General features: G+C 40.7%; 1 long non-coding RNA gene across 1 annotated transcript; it reads right to left on the bottom strand.

Annotated features, from left to right (window-relative positions):
* Positions 1 to 14403: 14403 nt before the first annotated feature.
* LOC110779933 (uncharacterized) lies at positions 14404 to 20576 on the bottom strand. Its single transcript, XR_002531299.2, has 4 exons — positions 20359 to 20576; positions 17873 to 18240; positions 17133 to 17328; positions 14404 to 14711 (listed from the first exon to the last, which is right to left on the bottom strand). It is a non-coding gene; the product is annotated as an uncharacterized lncRNA (long non-coding RNA).
* Between the last annotated feature and the right edge of the window lie 2286 nt (positions 20577 to 22862).

Raw genomic sequence — 22862 nt, 5'->3', positions numbered from 1 at the left:
GTTTTAGAAGATGGGTTTGAGGCCCATGGTTGTAAAACAATGGGGTTGAACATTTATCATATATGAAATGTATTTTCATATTCCATTTAATCTTGGTTTAGTATTAAATGATGAGTCCCTTCAATTTGACGATATATTCAAGATAGACTGTCAGGACCAGTCCTGTGACTAAGAAATGTCTATCAAGTGAACTTGAATGTCAAAGGTTGAAAATGGTCCCTAGTTGGAGTTTTCTATAAAATTGGACGCATAGAAAACGTTAGACGATTAGAATGCAAGATGACTAGTAGTTCTGTTTCTTGAACTATGTGGACATGGCAATGTCATAATCATTTGCATAGATACTTACTTTGGGAAGACTAGTATCGGACAAGACCTATGAAACTTTACTGTAAGAGATGAAAATCTGTCATAAGTAAATTTCATTAAAATTATTAGACACTAAATCCACAATACCTGAGTGATTTGAGATTACTTGTTTGAGAACTGGTTGCTTTGACGTTGACCAACCGTCGCACCGTAAAAGGAGGCTATAAAGGCAACGCTCAGGTAATCACCTATCAAACGAAGTCTAATCTCAAGATCACAAGATTGGGATTGTCCTCCCATAAATCGGGATGAGATGCTTAAAAGTTGTACAAGGCCACTCGGAGAGCTAGAAACTGTGAAATGCATGGCCGTGCTCGGATGAATCATAGGCTATGATTATCTGTTTATTTGATCAGTTGAACTCTGAAACCGAGAAACACCTCTAGACATAATAAGGATGACAACTCTTACCTTATGTTCAAGAGCAAGCATCGAGCGACAAAGGAATTAGGAAATGCACACTTGTCCCTAAGGACAAGTGGGAGACTGAAGGAAATAATGCCCTTGGTCCAAGTATGCATTCTATGTTAAGTCTAATAAATGCGGTTCAGTATTAATTAACAAGTTAATAATTCAGTGAGATCAAGTGAGCTGAATGCCTAGCTAGAGGCCGCTTCAGTTCAAGTGGAATTAATAATATTAATCCACAGCTTACTCTTGACTGAACCCGTAGGGTCACACAAATAGTACGTAAACGGATCAAGTATTTAATGGCATTAGATACTCCATCTATGGATATTCGGAATCGACGGATCTTGGTTTCAGTGGGAGCTGAGATCGTCACAGGCAAGAAATGAATACTCCGGAAACGATGATATTGCCGGAAACGGAAATATGGATCGTATCGGAAATATAAATATTATCCAAGTCGTAGATGTTGCCGGAAACGGAAACATGGTACGTATCGGAAAATATTATCGGAAATGGAAATATTACCAGAATCGGAAATATTGCCGGAAACGGAAATATTGTCAGAATCGGAAATATTATCGGAATCGGAAAATAATTCCGGAAACGGAAATATTAAATATTTGTTCGAAACGGAAATTGATTCCGGAATCGGAAATATTAAATATTGTTCGTATCGGAAATGAATCCCGGAACCGGGAATTTAATCGGAAGCGTATCGTACGAATTAGCATCGGACGAGGCCTGCCGGACGAAGGCCCAGCACGAAGTCGGGCCATCGCCCAGCAAGCCAAACGCGCGCCCAGCCAAGGCAGCGCCCAGGCCCACCGCAAGGCAGGCCCAGCGCGCGCCTAATGCCATGGGCCTCGCTGCGTGGGCTGCTGCTCGCACGCACGCATGGGCGGCCCTCGTGGCTGCCGTGTGTGTGTGTGAGTTTGTGTTCATGCACGATTCCTAAAACTATTAGAATTAGTATATGATTAAATTCCTATTCCTAAAAGGATAAATTAATTAATTAGAGTTCTTATAGGATTCTAAGTTTAATTAATTCGTATCCTACTAGGATTCCAATTCCCTTTCCATAACTCTATAAATACGTGCCTAGGGTCACATATTTTAGAGATTAATTCAAGTATTCAAAGTGAATTTTAAGAGAAAAATTCAGCCACATTCCTTGCTCAATAGTGCCGAAAATTCTAGTACCTTAAGGGCGATTCTAGTTGGTCAATCTTAAGGCGGACCCGGACGTGCTGTGGACTATCTACGGAGGGACGACACTTGGAGTCCTAAAGACTTGTTCTTGTTCGGTTCGGGCGCAGCTAGGGAAGGCACGCAACAAAGAGTATGCATCTAAATTATGCTATATGATTATGTGTAAATAATATGTATTCCTGGCTTAATGGTTGTTTCCGCATGATTTATGTATTGTCATATGTATCATAACCTAACATCATATGTATCATAACCTAACAAAAAAATCCTGCAATATGTAGACACCTACTTTTGTCCCCATTCCCGAAAGGGAAAGGTTCGATGATGAAAGCATAAATCTCCACTTCACAACGCATCTCCTATAAAATAAACGAATCTCAATTCCCCTTTTCATTTCACCCGAAACCTGCTATTTATGGAAACCTGCTAAAAATAGTAACTGCCGTAAAAGGTAGCTTCTAAAAGTGGCAAATCATAAAGGATAGAAACCTGTCAGAATTAGGTGTTGCATTCCAACATAAATCCTAAATGAGATAGAAAACTGCGAGAATCCTATTCCTAATATGATTCGGAAATAAGAGTTACGTATTAATTAAAATCCTAACGAGCCTAGAGTTCGTAACGGGCCCAGACGCATTCCGTCATAAAATTGATACGCGCTAAAAGACTCGATTAAATCTCAAACTCTACGGATTTCAGGAATCCGAATCTGACTAAAGAAAACAGCCCAGACCCTATTTTCAACGCCTGGCTCTGGGCGCCGAAATCTTCGGTGCCCAGGCCTGGGCGCTGAAAATACCTGGGTACGTGTTTTTTCCTAATTCTTTGTGGATTAGAACTCTGCAATTCTATCTTTCCACGAACTCTTCCCTATAAATAGACCCCTAAATTCGACGTTAAAGGAACACACACAACACATAATTATATTCTGAGTATTGACTCCAACCCTTAGCCTAAGCCTCACGCTGCGAAACTGTTCACGCGTTCTGTCGCAATCGATCCATAAATCGAACAGAACGTATCCTGTCCCATAGTTGAGATTCGTTAAATAAAAAGGAGAAATATCAAAGTCAAAGTGGTTAGTTTTCTGAGAACCGTGACGCACCTCTCAAGGGTGCGTCGTAATGTGTCCCTTTTCGATGATTTAACTTCTTTCCTCGCCCTTTTTTATGAACTGTTAAACTAACTAAATCTGATTGTTCTGTCACGCCTAACAAATATAATATTTTTGGGAAATCGGATTATCATGCTAGTTCCCTTAATGCTACTTAAATCAGATAATCACGATCGAATTAGTATTATATGTTGCATATTGCTAAAATCAACTCAGATTAGTTTAATAGTTAACGCATGTCCCTTCAATTATTTATGCTGAGCTAGTAAGGATATCCTGCCTCTGGAGTTATCGACGAGCGAAGTACTCCTCTCGGTAGTTACAGTCCCCCGAACCCTCAATCTCTACCTTGCGGGTGTATGTTGAGAGATCCCCACACCAGGGATCACAAGGGAACCTACGGCCGTCGTGGTCAAACATAATTGCACTCCCTTTATGTCACGATAACCGGGTTTTGTCAGTTTTTCTTATTGTCGTTAAAAACTGAATGGCGACTCCTATATTACTAGTCAATTGGGTGTAAACTCTTAGGAAATCTAATTACACTTGATTGAATAAAAAGAATCGTCACACCCACGAGGGACGAGGTCACGCATTAGCCTCGTGCTTTTTCGACCCCCTCACAGTGGCGACTCCCCTTGGGATAGTGAAGGAAATACTCGTGCTTGTAGGTAATCAAAATAGCCCAAGGGTGAAACGATCCTACCCTGCGTTTATTTCCCCATCAAGTTGGGACGACCTGAAAATCAGCATATTAATGTGAACGGGCAGAACCGCATAACGAATCTCGGCTCCCTCGGGAGTTGGGACTAAGGATACCTTTTCCCGCCAATAGGGGGGTGCATACGCCGCGCATGTTGCCCACTCGGTACTTGTGCAGGTAGTACACCTATCCCGAACCCAATCGCTCGCTCATTAGGTCCATCTCGCTGCATGCCCCCTTGGCTTGCACTTGCGGGTTGGCCTCTTGAGCGAAATTCGTCTGTTGAAGACACTACCTCGACCGGGGCATGTGTTGGATCTACGATAGAAGCGGTACCAAGCCAGGCGCAAATAAACTACCCATAGAAGCCTATCATAAACTACGTGGCATATTTAATTTTCAAATCCATGTTTGTAATGTAGTTATGTGTAGCGAAATATGTGATTGTGTGCGACAAACTATCCTAGAAAACCAACGACCTTAAAAATTGCCCAAACATTCATAGACTAATTTGCCAAAGTGTTATGCCGAAACACGTGTTCCGCAAGCCCAAATGATCGCCACAAAAATAAGCGACGCTCGGGACGGCCTGTAACGAATCCCACAAACGTTGTTACGCGTAAAGGACGTTATTAAGCAAGCACGCAAATCGAAGTCGCATAAACAGAAGACAGAAAACGAGAACCAGCCAGGGACGCATTTTCAACGCCCCTGGCTGGGCGCCAGAATTTCTCACGCCCCTCGCTGGGCGCTGAAGTTGCTGCTTGGCCTTCTGGTCAAGCGCAGCAGCCTCGGTACCCGCACGGAAGGAAAATACGTAGCACAAAAAATGTTCGTAAAAAGAATTGCTACGAGGGCGCAAGAAAAGCACTCGATTTCAAAAGCGACTCGTAAAAAAATTAATAACTCTTTGTGTCGTTGTTAGGCCTCCTACGACGACAATACCCGGCACCAAAACCGAACGTGCTAATAACTATGAATGTCACATGGGCAAGTGTTTCGAAAATCCAAAGAATGACCAAAATAAAATAAAAAAACCAAAAAGTGTACCGACAAAAGAAAGAGTGAAAAACCAATTTAGAGAGTCGAAGTCTAGACTAAGTAATGCTTAAAACTTTGGGAACCTAAACTTTAGCTTATCTTATGCCTAGGACTGGTCCTGCCACTTGGTGCCGATCAGGGAATCAACGGTTAGTGCGTCTCGAAGATACATCGCCAACACCAGGTTTAGTGACCCCAAGCTCCGTCCGTCATCCCTCATTTCAAGGATCTCCGCTTCCCCAACCTCGATTCGCACCTTCAAACATGTCCATCGAAGATTTGCAAGAGCAGATGGCTCAAATGACCCGACTCATGGGCCAACTAAAAATGGAAAATGAAGCTTTAGCGGCTGCGCAAGCCAAAAATGACCTCGATAACGAGAAGAGGATTGAAAAAATGGTCCTACAGCAAACCATGGGGAGCAAATACTTCTCCCTCGATCCTGAACCTTTTCCTGGCAAACTACCAGAAAAGTTCAGTTCATCTGACTTACCAAAGTTCAAGGCCACGGACAACCCCCGTGATCATCTACTAAGCTTTGTGAATGCCATGAACTTGAAAGGCGTGGACAAGTCCATGTACTTACCTGCCTTTCCTTTGTCCTTGGAACCTGTGCCGCTCAAATGGTACTATCACCAGGACCCTAAGCTCTTCCCCACTTGGGAAGACTTTGTCAATGTCTTCATCAAGCAATACTCGTCGAACATGGATTTCCAAGTCACCATGCGCGAGCTGGAAGTTCTCTTCCAAAAGAAAAACGAGGGTTTCACGACCTACTTTGCTAGATGGAGGGACCAGGCGGCCCAGCTAATCAATAGGCCTCCCGAAACAGAATTGGTCCAAAAATTCATTGACAACCTGGACCCGGCTTACAGACAACACCTTAGGTACCTGGGACTTGACACTTTCAAAAGAGTTTATGATGTGGGAATAAAGATCGAGGACGACCTCGCCAAAACCATACAAAGAAAACCCACATATAAGAACAACACCTATAATCGGGGTAACACATCTCAAGCCCAAGAAGTCCATGTTGTAGAAGAGACTCCCGCCCGAAGAAACCCTGGAAGATGGGTCCGAGACCGAAAGTTTGCCCCACTCGGGTCGACTTTGGTACAATCCTTTGAAAGACTAACCAATCAAGGAAAGTTGAGACCTATAGGCCCCACCCGTGACCCTCCTGTCAAAAGCAAATATTGGGTCGAAGGTACTTACTGCAAATTCCATCAAGGAAATGGGCATGACAGTGAAAACTGCTGGAATCTAAAACATACGATCCAGGACATGATAGAGGATGAAGTGATACCTCTCCCTAACGTTGGCAAACCCAACAACAACAAGAGCCCACTCGGCTCTTGTCACATCTCTCTCGACCAACCAAAGAATTTTGACCCCACGGTGTATATTACACCTCAAGGTGCACCACTCGATGTGGTCCCTATGGATCGAATCGAGAGGGAAGTGTGCGGTGTGTGGAATGATGATGCTGAAGATATTTACCTATCTCAAGTGTCGGGCCAGGACCTCTTCACTGAAACTTGGCCCGGGTATGCTCTCATTGACACCACCCCTCAGGAGCCCAAGGTCGACAACCTCACCCGTTCCGGAAGAATATACCAACCGGATATTCACCCACCTCCTATGGACGACATCCCGGTTAGGCAAACTCCTGAGAATGGACGGCACGCCACCGTCGCGGAAGTCATTGAAAATCCTCTCCTGAAACAACTAAAAAGAACCAAGGCCGAGATTACCATCCGGGATCTTATGTGTACTTCAAAGGAACATCGCGAAAAGCTTATTCGCTCACTTGACCTCATCTCAGTACCTACAGATATCACACCTGACTCATTGGTTAGCCATGTCACGAGAGATGCCGGAGAAAAGGCCATAGTTTTCACCGATAAAGACTTACCCAAAGAGGGGGGTGCTCACAATAAAGCCCTTTACCTAGTGGTTGGATGCAAAGGACAAAACATCCCCCTAGCGCTCGTAGATAATGGTTCGGCGGTTAACGTCTGCCCATTGCGAACCGCCCATTGCTTGGGGCTAGGAAACGATGACTTCCAAACCTCCACGCAAGGGGTACGAGCTTATGATAACTCCCGAAGGCCTGTATTGGGAAAAATCAACCTTTACCATACAAACCGGGCATGTGGCACGCACCACGGAGTTTCAAATAATCGACATCAAGCCCACTTTCAACCTCCTCTTGGGGCGACCTTGGCTCCATGACTTAGGAGGTGTGGCTTCTACCTTGCACCAAATGGTTAAACTTAACCATAACGGGGTAATACTAGAAATCCGCGCCCCTCCTCTCGATGTCAGTTGCACTATGGTTGGAACGGCCGAAACTGCAGACGACCTTTACGGGTTTCAAATGGAAGAAACAATCCAGTTCATCGAAGATTATGACCCAGCATTCCTAGACCCGCATGCATCCCGAGTCATCCCTAGAATGCTGTTAGCTCAAGGTTATTTCCCAGGAACCCCATTGGGCATAAGGAAGAAGGAATACACATTCCATCCTTTTCCCGACAAATCTACTCCCTTTGGCTTAGGTTATGAACCAACGGAGGAAGATATTGCTGACCGCCTATCTAGGCTACGCCTTAACAAAGCCAAACAAACCACCCTCCTTCCCCCATATCAAAGGACCCTTAACGGGATGTTCGTTCGGGAAGGAGAAGAACACCCATGATGTGATTTCCCTGAACCCTTCGTTCAGGATGGCTTGCTAAAACCCGGATTTGAAATTTTCCATGACTGCCACACCTTGGATGAGGCACCCTACCTCACCAAGACTAAAACAGCTGAAATATTGGACAACCAGGCTCTATGGACATTGTTCAACGAATCGAGGCCTATGGAGAACGAGACTGTGATGACTACCCTAGCTTTACAAGATGAAGGTTTCGATCCAACCTGGTTAATCTCTCCTGCATCAACACTAGAAGAGGTCGAGAACGGATGGGTGAAGACATATCAGTGGGTCAATGCAAAAGGAATGGAATTCAAGATGAGTACCAGTGAAGGACCGAAGTTTTATGAGACTAAACCCCAGGCTTGAGCCACATAGAGAACCGTTAGTAAAAAGCGCCTAGTAGTTCTTTAGATTGATAGAAAAAAAATAATAGAGACTTTAGATGGTCCTAAGGCCCCTTAGAATATGGGTCAGTTTTATTTCAGTGTGTTTTCCTTACTTCCCGAATCAATAAAGGCGTAATATTTCTCCTAAAATTTTTATTCTAACACTAAATAAACACCAAATGTACTTGCAAAATAGAAAAATAAAGAGACGGCCCACTCCAGGCCCAACAAACAAAGCCCACTCGGTTTTGAAATAGTGCAATGGGAACCAATTCCCGAAACACACAAAATAAACCACACCATCCCATTCATATCCCCAAAACCTAAAAAGCCAAACCAGTGTCATCATAAGAGTCAATCCATGCAACCCAGAGTCAAAGGAAATCAAAATCCAAAACAATACAAATGTTACCAAAAAAACAGATTCATAAAACATAGATTCCATCATACCCTTCACTAACAACACCTCAAAAACCTACACAAAGATCTTCATAACTTCCGCACCCTAACCCCATTTTCAAAACTGTTTCGAGTCACGAATAGAAAAAATTGATTCGGACAAAAACGCATTTCACGCTAACAATCAAAAAGCCTCCAAAGTAGCCTCAAAATTGGCCTTTAAATACGAGCAAAATATCAAGGCACAAAAAAAGAGAAAGAGAAAGAAATGCAAGAACATGTGAAGCAAAGTGTCAAAAATTGACCGCCCAAGTCATTTTCAGCGCCCAGGGCTGGGCGCCGAAATTTCTGACGCCCCAGCCTGGGCGTTGAAACTCTCTGCCTGACAATTTTTTTTTCCAGAAGTGCTCGTCATTTTATCCGCACACAACGGAAAAATAACGAACACTTGGGGGGTACAGTACGTATCCAAATAGGCTTACCAACCAAGAATATAGCCATACAAATTAGCCGAATTTCGAATTTCATATTTTACACGACTTATGGCAAAAAAATGGCAGATGAAAATAATGATAATACTTCACTCATTTAACCGACTAAGTAATATGTTTCCACCTCAGGGCATATCTACCGAAATCCGGCATACTAGAACTAATTCAAAAGCTAGAACTACGCGCGACCTGATTCTGACAAGATACGTAGGCAATCCTTACCAAGGATTCGGTCCAAATAAAAATAAAAAAAATAAAAAAAAAATAAAAATTTTGTGCAAAAAGTGTTAGACATATAAAATACATAAAAAAAGAGGAGAAACAAAAATAAATGAAAATAAAAACTAAAAATACGCCTTTATTAAAATATAATAAGAAGGAAAACAGAGTGCTAAAAATAAAAACAAACACGACTGAAATAAATGGAGGGCACCTACACCCTAGCAAGTACTACACTACTCTAGTTCTTCTGGATCATCAAATAAAGTCTTGTAGAGGGCAATATTCGCAGGATCCACCCCCACAGTCTTCTGCGCTGCCCCAATGTCAATCTCCATAAGAACCGGCTCCTGGACACTAACTTCCAAAGATGCCAAGGCTTCAGAATCATTCTCAGTTATAGCCCGCTCAGCCTCGAGGGCACAGGCAATGGTGGGAGAAGGATTATTATCATCAACTAGACTAGCCACTGTTTCTACAGGCGGCTGAGCCTTCCTAACCCACACATTGTTCCGGCGACAATCTCCGCGAGAGCTTGCATTTCTTTTAACAACAGCAGGCCCCTTCATGTTAGGCATCTTTTTAGGCCTGAAACTGGAACGGGGAGGAACTTCCTTTCGCTTTCGATCAGGACGAGCTTTCACAGTCTTAACACTATAGGTACGAGGTTTGGCAGAATCAGGACCCTCATACTTAACACGAATACGAGGTATCAAAAGCTCAGCCGGCTCCCCATTACGAGCCTCGGTCCTCACATCTTTGTCATCGGAGCTCATCCACAACTTGTAGTTTTCAGAAAGACCCACAAAGCCATTTGTAGCTACGGCCCAACGCGGGAGACCATCATAATACTTAGCCCACGCTAAGACCCGTGTTTGTGAAAAAGCCGCTACCTTAGGTGGTACCGTATCAGAAAAGGGGATAGTCTGCCTTAAACCATATTGACGCATGACTCGGTAAGGGAAAATATAAATGGGACGAGATAGCCCCAACAAAGAAACATAAACCGATACATCAGAACCCCCTGTCATAGTAGTCAAACCCCACCATGGTACCACCCACTTAATAGAACAAATGCCATAAGTAAAAAAGGAGGTCCATTCGGCCTCGTCCTGGCCTTGGTGCAAGTATTTTCGGTTACCCAAGGCTATAGGGCGATAATGTTTAGGATCGGCAGGAGCTTCCAAAAGTCTAAGCCGTTCCGCAAGCCAAATCTGCAAAAACAGGTACGATCGAATCAAAAGAATGAAAAAATGGTCCCTGGGGCGCAGTTTCAACGCCGAGGACCAGGCACCGAAAACTCCAGCGCCCAGCCCTGGGCGCTGAAACTCAGCCCCAGGCAAAAAAAAATATATGCAAAAGGGACGTATACGTGCGCAAGGAAAAATCGATCACCTGCAGTAATAGGGGGCTTCCCTTAAAATGTTCGGATTTGGCATCCTTCTTCAACTCATCCGCACTCAGCAAAGTCTCGGCAACAACCAACGGCATGATAGAATAGCAACTTTCCATCTGGCTAATCAAGGGGATCAACCTTATGTCACCGAACTCACCATTGTTATTCGATAGCAAATAATGATTCAACAAGCAAAATACAAGGGCTCGAATATTCAATTTCTGTTCGGTCATATTCTTACTAGGCCTAAAGTGATGTTTTACAAGTTTTGCCAAGTTAACCTTATCATCTACAACAATTTCAGCAAACATGTTATCATCTAGCCCTAGGAAAGCCCTTATGGTTGTTTTACCCTCTTCAATAGTGCCAGGGGTAACAGGAGTAGCATTAGTAGGATAACCAAGGATCGCAGCAAATTCATCGGGCAAAGGACATATTTCGTTTCCCCGAAAGGCAAAAACATGATGATCGGAGTCCCAAAAGCTTAGGGCAGCATGCAGAAAGTTATAATCAATATTAATTTGTTGTAAGCCTAAAAGTGCCTCTAAGTGGTATTCTTTTAACAAAGCTTTTTCTGTGGGAGTAAGGGCCCGTAGCCAACGCCTAACAGTCCGTTGGAGTGAGACAGTAGGGATCGACATGGCAAAAGCAATGAATAATTAAAGCACAACAAAAAGAAAAGAAAGAATTTGAGAGTAGTAGAAAATAGGGACGCATCTAGCCCCTATATATATCTGAACGCACCCAATGACATCCTGATCCCATTCGGAAACGTGTTAGGAAATCCGAAAGTCAAATATTACCAGGAAAGGACTTTCAGCGCCCACGGCTGGGCGCCGAAATGTTTAACGCCTGGCCTTGGGCGCTGAAAATGCAGCCCAAGGCCCAGATTTCACAAAACACGGAACAGGAAAGGACTTAAGACCGTGTTGCTAAACACGAGGCCCTATTGCAAGTAGGATCAAGCCCAAAGCACCTTTAGCTCCCAAATAAGCAAGAAAAAAAATATGACATTAAAACTTGGTCGAAACTTAGACTCGTCTCAGAAAATGCTTATGTACACTTTTCAAAAAAAAACAAGTTAAATATCATGGTCATTCTTCGAAACACCAAAAATATGTGTCGTCAAGTCATTGGTTTTCCAAATAAAAAATGTTTGTCTGTCAAAGGGTTAATCCGGGCCAAGCTAAAACCGGATGTCGCCTGAAAACTAAAGTCGCACTCCACGGCTTCGCTAAAGTAGCACACTACTATAAAAGGTCGCTCGCACATACGAGCATGACCCCAGACATGATTACAAGATGCGAAAAACAACCGACGAGCCCCAGTGCTTGGGGGCTCGCGAAAAAATAGACTCCAACAAGGAGCGCGCGATCAAAATCACATTCCCGGACTACGCCATACACCATATCATGTTTGGATATCTCAAAAAAGAACAACAACAGGTTCGACCTCACGAAAGGACGTCACTGACACTTGTGCACGGTCCTCTGATTAAAGACCAAGTCGAGCCGTAAAGACTAGCTCAAAATCACGAAAGCAGACGGTCGCAAGACAAAGATCCGTCTGAACACGTTGTCAGCCCACGTTCAGGTTACAACTAAATTCGAGCGTCCCTCGAAAGAATTCGCTCTTGCAAGAATGAATAAAAAGAAATTCTCAAAAGAAATCACAAAGAACCAAAGAAATAGGAACTTGCCCATCTTCAGTCGGCAAGATCGCGTCACCAACCGCGCGAGTTCCCAAATCGAAAAAACGAATTCAGGGACGTCCACCCTTAGCGGATAGGGCTCGCCCACCCTCAGCGGGCGGGGTCTGCGTCACCAGCCGCGCAGGTCCTCAATTTTCGAAAAAATAAAGTTTTCAAAATTAAAACAGGCTCGCCATCTTCAGCCGGCGGGGTCTACGTCACAAACCGCGTAGGTCCTTATTTTCAAAAAAGCAAAACAAATTTAAAAATAGATTCGTCCACTTCTATCGGACGGGGTGTCCACCCTTAGCGGACAAGGTTCGCCATCTTTAGCCGGCGGGGTCTACGTCACAAACCGCGTAGGTCCTTATTTTCAAATTTCAAAAACAGATTGGTCCACTTCTATCGGACGGGGTGTCCACCCTTAGCGGACAGGCTCGCCATCTTTAGCCGGCGGGGTCTGCATCACTAACCGTGCAGGTCCTTAGTCGCTGCAGCGATAACTTTTTCTGGTTTTCCCTTTTCCAAAATTAAAAGGATTGGTTTTCCGTTTTTTCCAAAAAAGAGCGATGTGATGGATTTTCCTTCGTTTTACGTCCCATAAAAACAAGGGGGTTTTCTCGTTTAGCTAGCCCTGAAAATGAGAATCTTTAAAAACACTTTTACCTCGTGATTGGGCTTGGCCAGGCCCAATTACACTTTATAGCTTTGATTTCGAAAAAATCTGTAGCTACTCCCAATGACAAAGTGAGGGAGTTTCTACGCACCTTTAGATCCTTCCTATGACAAAGTGAGGAAGTTTCTATACTATCAGTTGACAAATCCCAATGACACGTGAGGGATATGTCGACACTTCAAGTGATGACCCTTAAGTCAAATGTTATCACTCGGGGGCTCGTGAGACCCTCGCAAAACAGGTCACATATACAATGGCTTGTGTGACGCACTCCGTCTAATACTTTGACCATCGTCTTACTCCAAGACTCAGTCAAAGTGGGGGCTAACTGTAGACACCTACTTTTGTCCCCATTCCCGAAAGGGAAAGGTTCGATGATGAAAGCATAAATCTCCACTTGACAACGCATCTCCTATAAAATAAACGAATCTCAATTCCCCTTTTCATTTCACCCGAAACCTGCTATTTATGGAAACCTGCTAAAACTAGTAACTGCCGTAAAAGGTAGCTTCTAAAAGTGGCAAATCATAAAGGATAGATACCTGTCAGAATTAGGTGTTGCATTCCAACATAAATCCTAAATGAGATAGAAAACTGCGAGAATCCTATTCCTAATATGATTCGGAAATAAGAGTTACGTATTAATTAAAATCCTAACGAGCCTAGAGTTCGTAACGGGCCCAGACGCATTTCGTCATAAAATTGATACGCGCTAAAAGACTCGATTAAATCTCAAACTCTACGGATTTCAGGAATCCGAATCTGACTAAAGAAAACAGCCCAGACCCTATTTTCAACGCCTGGCTCTGGGCGCCGAAATCTTCGGTGCCCAGGCCTGGGCGCTGAAAATACCTGGGTACGTGTTTTTTCCTAATTCTTTGTGGATTAGAACTCTGCAATTCTATCTTTCCACGAACTCTTCCCTATAAATAGACCCCTAAATTCGACGTTAAAGGAACACACACAACACATAATTATATTCTGAGTATTGACTCCAACCCTTAGCCTAAGCCTCACGCTGCGAAACTGTTCACGCGTTCTGTCGCAATCGATCCATAAATCGAACAGAACGTATCCTGTCCCATAGTTGAGATTCGTTAAATAAAAAGGAGAAATAGCAAAGTCAAAGTGGTTAGTTTTCTGAGAACCGTGACGCACCTCTCAAGGGTGCGTCGTAATGTGTCCCTTTTCGATGATTTAACTGCTTTCCTCGCCCTTTTTTATGAACTGTTAAACTAACTAAATCTGATTGTTCTGTCACGCCTAACAAATATAATATTTTTGGGAAATCGGATTATCATGCTAGTTCCCTTAATGCTACTTAAATCAGATAATCACGATCGAATTAGTATTATATGTTGCATATTGCTAAAATCAACTCAGATTAGTTTAATAGTTAACGCATGTCCCTTCAATTATTTATGCTGAGCTAGTAAGGATATCCTACCTCTGGAGTTATCGACGAGTGAAGTACTCCTCTCGGTAGTTACAGTCCCCCGAACCCTCAATCTCTACCTTGCGGGTGTATGTTGAGAGATCCCCACACCAGGGATCACAAGGGAACCTACGGCCGTCGTGGTCAAACATAATTGCACTCCCTTTATGTCACGATAACCGGGTTTTGTCAGTTTTTCTAATTGTCGTTAAAAACTGAATGGCGACTCCTATATTACTAGTCAATTGGGTGTAAACTCACAGGAAATCCAATTACACTTGATTGAATAAAAAGAATCGTCACACCCACGAGGGACGAGGTCACGCATTAGCCTCGTGCTTTTTCGACCCCCTCACACAATAATCACTATGTGATAGCTTTATTTCTTAAAACCTGTCTAATATTTATGTGCCCTATAAATCTCCACATATTTAAAGTAGTTCGTACTTCTTGACTATATGCACCATCCTGCACAACAAACAAATCAAGTATAACATTTTAATAAGAATTCAATATCAATGAATAAAATCCAAATATTTAAGAAAAAAGAAGCTCAACATGAATGACAAAAGATAAACCTTAAAAAAATAACTTTCCATATCTATTGATTATATTTGGTTCCAAGTTTTCATTTAAATTGCTTCCCCCTATTCGAGTTGATGTGCCTACTCCAATAAAAATGTTATCAAGGATCCTAACCCCCAAAGGGATTTCAAAACAATTATACCGAGGAATATTACAGCAAATAAGAAAAAGAAGAACAAGAACAAGAACAAGAAGTATGCTAGAAGTTAAACGCCGTGTCCCCTGATTTGTAAACTTCAGAGCTTTTCTTACTATAGTTCACGTTTTAATTTAACAGTTGCTAACAAAATGTTTATGAAGTGAAAGTTTTTAGTAGAACTTTTAAGACCAACTTTAGATTTTATTCAACCAGTTTTAATTTAGATTTTCTTACTGAAAGTTCATATTTTATTCAACCAGTGTTAATTCATCTTGGAGATATAGCTGATGTATCTAATATTCTAATACCAGAAATTCCCATCTATAAAACTATGTGTCCACATTTATTAGCTTCGCATAAGATTTCACAGGAATAAATTAAAATCATACACTAATAAATCAATTGAAGTATAAATGTATGAATAAAGTCAGTGCCTCAGGGCTTAGAGTTATAGCAATAAACATGTATTCTCAACAAATTAAGGCAGGCAGCTTGACGAATTCGAACATCCCAGACCTTCCAGTTTGGGTTGTATGAATATAGCCAGTGCCTCAAGGCTTAGCATTATAGCAATGGACAACTTTATGGTGACCAGACTGACAACAATTGAGTATCATTTTTATTTCTAGAATCAGGAATGCCATTCGAAAATCTGCCTCTATAAATTTCTTATGCTAAGGCTGCATATACCTAGGACTAGGAAGTCCTGCATCAGAAGTTTGGAGCGAGTTACTATTAGAAAAAAAATGCAAAAGCTACTACTTAGCAACAACCAGCAGTCATCATTTCACAGCCTAACATATAGAAAGTAAACAAAATTGATTCGAAGCTAGACTATGTTGATGTTACTGTCATTTCCTAAGGGATTTTATTTTACTGTTGTGATTTGTGACTACATTTTGTCAAATTCACAATTTTGTGCTGTAGTGTGCAATTGTGTTGAGGGTTATGTTTCTTCATGTTTTTGAACCATAGAATCTTAGAAGTTTCATAAGCATTGATTGGGTTTGAAAGTGTACTTGTTGGATATGTCTATGTCTTGATACCTGTGACCCTGACTAAGGTTCAATTTCATTCAGTTCCAAAGACCTGCGAGTGTTGCGCCAACTTTTTTTCTATCAGCCCAATATCCCTAGAGGCGAAGGTACGCATGCTACATTGATATAAAAGCTGCAGTCATAATACTGTAATGAATATTATGTGGGTTTGTTATTCATGTGTTGAACATGATATGTGACAAGTAACTCGAGAATTCCTAGGTCTTATGTTTATTAAAAATATCTTACTCTTAATTTACGTTTGGAGGTCTGAATATTGACTGGATCAATGGAGTGGCCATATATTGCTTTTACATAAAATAAAGAGAGCATAACCTGGTAGTCCTGGTTACAGTTTCCTTGCAGACCCAGCATTGGCCCTTTAAACCCCATATTTTTTTACGTGTATATTCTGAACTTTTGCTTTTTGACATGATCTACATGCTTTAAGCCCAAATGTCAAAACTTATTCTTGGTCATTGACCTGGTTGATGGAAGAGAAGGTTTTAATTTGGGATCCTCTGCATTTTGACTAAGCAATAAGGTGTTACCATCATGATTATCTAGGTAAATCCAATACCTCAAGTATCAAGTAACTTTCAGAACCTTAATCAGTCCTTAACATAGTTAACTTGGGATTCACCTTTGTGATTCAACTTTCAGCACCAAATGTTATATTTGCAGGAGCGTAGGTTCATGTTTCAAAGACAGTTACTTGACATTTTGGTTGAAAATGTTTATTATCAAATGATTAGCTGTTGATGATGCAAAGAGGACGCGTGGTGGTATACTGCAGTCCAACTTATCTTGTAAAATTACCAGCATTTTTTTACAGTAATACAAGTGTAATTCCCAACTTGAAACAAAAGTGCGAAGATATGAAGACTAGAATTGAGTCATTTATTTATTCCCTATTTCCTTGACATATACGAAGTACGAGCACTAGAATTGACTGAGAAACTTGTAAAATATTGACAATTAAGCAAAATACTACACCCTATTCGGTTCTTAACCTCGGAGGAACATCTTAGGATATTTGGTTAATGTCCCACATCAATCAACAAACAAAAATGAGAATAGCAACACAGGCATAAATTGATAGGGAGGAATATTGGGAAACATACTTACCTGACAGGGTCAATGGCTGATCAAGGCGCCTCATGGCCTAGGTAGGTGGCCTCCACTGCACTTAAGAGGGGTGCCTGCTTAACATCTTCCCTAAGAGGAAGAGAGTATGTCATGATTTGTGATACTGGAGGTCTGCAACCGCACCAATTTCAAATCCAAACTTGAACGTATGTTACTGAGACTTAGCCTGTTTACACTGACACAATAAAATAGGTACTGTCAGCTCTCTCTCGCTCCTCATATACCCAAGTAATCAAATAGGCAATTGTAATGTGATTATACAAAATATATGTTGAATTGGCATAGAAGCTACTAAGTTGCTACTGCACAACTAATTGGCTTTTTATGTGCCTAATTTTTTAGGGTCCATTAAGTTTCAGTAGTTCTGTAAACAAAGATGATTGTGATATCTGCTTGTCAGACTTCGCCGCTTGCCCAAAATAACAGTACCAACAGAATTAGCACCAAAATTTACAAAATTAATCTGAATATAGTTTGCTTCCCTGTCTAGATTTTACACTCAAAATTCAATTCAACCTAAATCTCACAAACCACAACACCCTAAATGTCATTCATAAACAAATGCCAACAAAATAAAAACAAAAACAACCAAAACAAAACCATCAATAAACTAATCCAATAAAACCCCAAAATACAACAATTAACACCAAAAATTTACAAATTTATTAAATAAATAAACATTAAAAATAGCACTAACACAAAAATTAAAAGCGACATACCCTCCAGCGTTTGAGGCGTTCAATAGGAGCATTCTTAGTAGTGGTAATATCAAACTGACTAAACCCACACCATCCTCGTCGGAAAAACCACCGCGGCTACTTCCACCGACTTCCAAACAGACCGTCTGGTTCCACTTCAATGCTACGGAAGCCCGCATCGAATGCATACTGCATGCCAAATTTCAGAGCTAGTGCTTCTGCCATATCCGCCGACCTATTAGCGAGCTTGCAGATCGCTGCAGACATTAAGACGTCACCCACACCACCCTAACCACCATAATCAGTCCACACACTCCCTCCTTGATAGGAGCGTATGTGTTGAGCTTAAAAGTTTTGATTGGATCAGTGTGCTTCGTGAGGGAAGAAAACTGCAAGAAAATTATAAAAGGAAGACTTTCAGACATGAATCATGAAAGCTCAAAGGTAAATCAACTTAACCATGCACAAACACAGTAACATCAGTAATGATGGAATAAACTTTTGGGAACATAATAAAGATGTAATAAATACAGAGTTTAAGAAATTCCATGGATGGAGAAAACTGACAATGATAGCAGCTCTGTAAGTTGACCAAGTTCTCTCGGAAGTGGCCCAGATAATGCAGTAGTACCAATATCCCTAGAATAAGGGGAAAAAATACATTTTCTATGGCAATTAATCTAAAGCATCATTACTGTATCACATTATTTAGAAATTCTACACCCTGCCATATATGCAAAGCTTCAAAATCACCTACCGACCTATGTATTGATAATAATGATACGTCTTCTCCCCGTTCCCCCCCCCCCCCCCCAAAGAAAAAAAAACCCTCAGAGTATACTTAAAACTCCTCTTCTTGACATAGTAGTCAATTTGCCTCATGGTTTGAACCCCTCGTGATAAGAATACGGAAATTCTACTAAAAGAACATACAATGGATGTATCATTCACATACTCTCCCCCATCACTCATCCTATGTAGTGGAAACTAAAATAACAAAACTATAAACCATTACTATTTTAAAAGTGACAGGTTTTGAGAAAGATCCAAATATGGTATATACAGCCTATTTCTAAGTAAAGGGAGTACAAATCTACAATCTTACTGGTTCACATCACAAAATAACAACAAATACTTGCACCACTAAAGATTCACTATTCGGTTATATGCACTAGTTGAATCAATTCCAAAATAACAAGTACCAAAAACTAAGTTCAGAATCATTATTGTTGAATTGGAGAGTATGATATTGAGCATACAAAAACAAGAACAGAGTCATAAATAAGTAAAATAGGGAATCGACACTATGGTTTGACTTGGAAGTTATTAATTAGTATCCTTAACAACATACACGATACATAAAAACATTGCAATAAAAGCAATGCCCCAAGTGAGCTTTTCTCTCTTTGTCTACATCACAATTCAGTTACTCTTTGCAATTAATAGATAACAGTAGCCAAGACAGTCATGTTCTCCCAACCGTATCCTAAATATATCCCCCGCATTCAAGTTGCTGGCAATCAGATTAGAAAAAACTAAGCAATAATAGTTTCTATTGTTGTCAAAATATTGCACACCAACATCTGAAAATACACAGTAGTTGTTTCACTTAGATATGGATAGTTCAATAACAACCAACTAGGACAGCAACCCAACTTACAACAAGAACACATCAAGTTGAACAAACAAACAAGTGTTAAGTAGCAGACCCAACAGCTACATCAGAACCAGACCAACCAACAGTGCAACATCAGACCCAGACCCAAACCCACAGCTACACCCAACCAGCTGCAAAACACACACAACCTAGCGAAAGTAACAGAACAAGATAGAAAACTGTTCTGATTTACATCCTAGCGCCAAATCCAAACCCCATGATCAAGCAGACAAGCCGAATAGCACATAGCAACAGTATAGAAACAAGAAACAGAACGAGAAAGAAACCAAAAGTATAGCAATAGTATAGAACAGAGCAGTGAATTAAAACTCAACATCATCACCAAACAACCAACTGATCCAGACAACAAAAGAAAGAAAACTGCGGCAGAACAATTAAATTTTAATAATATACCAAAATAACCCATTGGAATCAACAAATACAAGCAAAGATCTAGCTGAATAACTGCTTCAATGATGTTTTGATACAGCTGAATAGCTGCTGCTTGTGTTTGTTTCACAAGCGATATTCAAGTAACAGAACAAGATAGAAACAGTTCTGATTCACATCCTAATGCCAAATACAAACCCCATAATCAAGCAGACAAGCCTTATAGCACAACAGACACGGACGAGAAAATATTTTCATTTCCCTATCAACCAAATTCCCCAATTAACCGAATTCCCCAATCAACCAAATTCCCCAATTAACCGAATTCCCCAATAACCCAAATTCCCCAATTAAACCCTAACTTAGACCTCAAAACAACACATAAAAATTCCATTATAATCGGTTTAAAAATTAAACAGAAAAATTGTGAAATTAATAACAAATTCGATGAAATACATACAAACTAATGTGCTTCTTCTCGCCAATTCAGAACTGGATTTATATCACCAATCTTGAGCCGCAATAGCCAATTCAGAACCGTCTATCTACAATCGCAATTTGCTTCAAGGAACGATGATGGAAGATAAAAACAACGATGAGGAGGTAGAAAGAGAAAAAGAACGCAGACTCGCAGACTCGCAGAGGCCTCTACGGGTTTTAAAAATTGTGAAAAGCAGTGGGGAGGGAAACCAAAAAATAATATGTGCTGAATTTTTTATTTTTAATAAACCTATTTCTTGATTTATTTTATTTTTAATTTTTAACATGTTTTAGATGCTTGACAAAAAAACGTTGTAATATCTCATTAAAATTATTAAAAAACTAAAAACTATTGCAATAAAATAGTCGTAATATATAAGCGTTGCAATAGTTTTTCTATAGCAACGTTTTTCCAAAGTGAAATTCTACTCAAATTAATAATTATTTAACTGTTGCAATAGCTATGATATAGCAATGCCAGGAAAACCGTTATCTAAAAGGGCGTTTCTATAGCCCTATTTGTAGTAGTGTTTTTTTGGTGCGCTAAATGCTTCTTTTTCTTTTTAGACTAACTTTAGAGGCGCTTTGCAAAGTTTCTTTTTTATTATTCACATTTTTTTTATTTTTTTTATTTTTACATTGAGCGTAGAATGTACTTTTCATTTGTCTCTTTTTTTATTTGTGACTCAAGACGGCTTGAAAGATGGGTTGAATGAGATAGGATAAGTTGTATAGGTATTAGTCGAGCATGAGGATTACATCAACCAAGGCCAATGAATAGCATGGGGACGGCTTAAGGGTATATCAACAGGATGTATCCAAACAAGTTATACGATCATTATGCTAATGATGGTGTAAGAGCAGGTTTGGGCTTTGGAAATGATGGGCATGACGCATGTGTCAATGACCGTACGTGGTTTGCAGTTGATAACAAGTTCAAGAACAAGAGTCGAGGTAATGGTTTCTTGGGTTATGGCAATGAGAACATGGATGCGTTAAATGAGCTGAACAGGGGCCCCAGAGCGAAGGCGTCTAAGAACATAAGGATTGGAAAGGGTAGACATCGTAGAATTTTATGATTTGGATTGGTTGACTCAATTCTTTTCCTTCGTTTACTTGGGTAAATTTCGCACTTTGGGAGGTACGGGCTAACTCAATTCTTTCCCGTCGTTTTACTTGGGTAGATTTCGTACTTTGGGAGGTACGGGCTAAGTATTTCATGGCTCGCTCTTTCCGCTTTCCCTTTTCTCTTTCTTTTTAAGTATTTCATGGCTTGCTCCTTTCGCTCTCCCTTTTCTCTTTCTATTTTTTTCTTTTTGCTTGGGATTTCTCCCCAACATAAATCCTTCAAATTTTTTTTTGGGCTAAGAGGTAGATGGTTGTGGTCTTTGAGTCACGAGGCGAGAGTGAGTGAGCCTCGTTTGGTAGGTCTATAGTGGACTTTTAACTTTAGTAGGCCTAGGGTGGACCTTTAGCTTTAGTAGGCCTAGGGTGGTCCTTTAAATTGTCTTACTTTGCAAGCGTATTTAGTCGTTTCTTAGAATGTGCAAATAGCGTAGATTCAAACTGTTGTTTTTACTTTATTGAAATTTAACGAAAGAATTACATCGAAAATAATTTTTGCTTCTTTTCAGATTCCAGTTTTCGGGATTTAATTGGAAGTTGTGATTTAGACTCGAACTTTCATTAATTTTTCTGATTATGACCCGTATATGAATACAAGGAGGTGGCCTAGACTCAAAATAATGACGTGGCGTAAGCGTATAACACTTGACCAAGCGATTCTCAGACTTAGGCTAATTGGACCATAACTTTCGTTGGTTGACACTTTAGATTTTAACCCTTGGGTGTTCATTTGTCATGCGCCATTTTTCTTAATGTTGGCAAGGTAGTTAACTGGGGAGATCGAATTTTCATTTTTGCAAGACTAGAATCATTAGTGTCTTCTCTCTTAGTGTGTATTGCTTTTCCCAATGGTGGCCTTATGGCATGCCGATTTGGGTATTTTCATGGTTTGTCATGTTGCATTCATGGAAAATCTTTTAGTCCGTACTTTAGGAGTATTTCAAGGAGCGAGTGGCTCGAGAGGACTATGATAGTCGTGACCCAATGTGATCATAAGCCTTGAGGCCATTAATTTTTGCTAACGATATTGATACCTTAGGTTCACTTTGGGGGTTGTGCGACTATGGAGGAATGATTTTCAGAATGTGACTGTTTAATTTCCATTTTGCAAATACTATAATATATTCTTTTTATTGGTGAGAGGGAGTATTGAAGCCGTAGATTCTTAGCAAGGGATGACAATTACATATGGGTGCTTATTGATTTAAATGTTAGGAAGGGAGACTCAATATGGTTTAACCTTTTAACTTGCAGAACGACACCAAGCATTAGGACCAGTTCTATGGATAAGACAACTAAGACTTAGGATTTAGATTGTACTTTGGCATAGCCTAGTCTAGACTCGGATTTATTTTTTTT

Source organism: Spinacia oleracea, chromosome 4, assembly GCF_020520425.1.
Source record: "Spinacia oleracea cultivar Varoflay chromosome 4, BTI_SOV_V1, whole genome shotgun sequence".
Classification (NCBI taxonomy): domain Eukaryota; kingdom Viridiplantae; phylum Streptophyta; class Magnoliopsida; order Caryophyllales; family Amaranthaceae; genus Spinacia; species Spinacia oleracea.
Note: the sequence above shows the minus strand (reverse complement) of the source record. Positions and strands in the feature narration are given on the sequence as shown.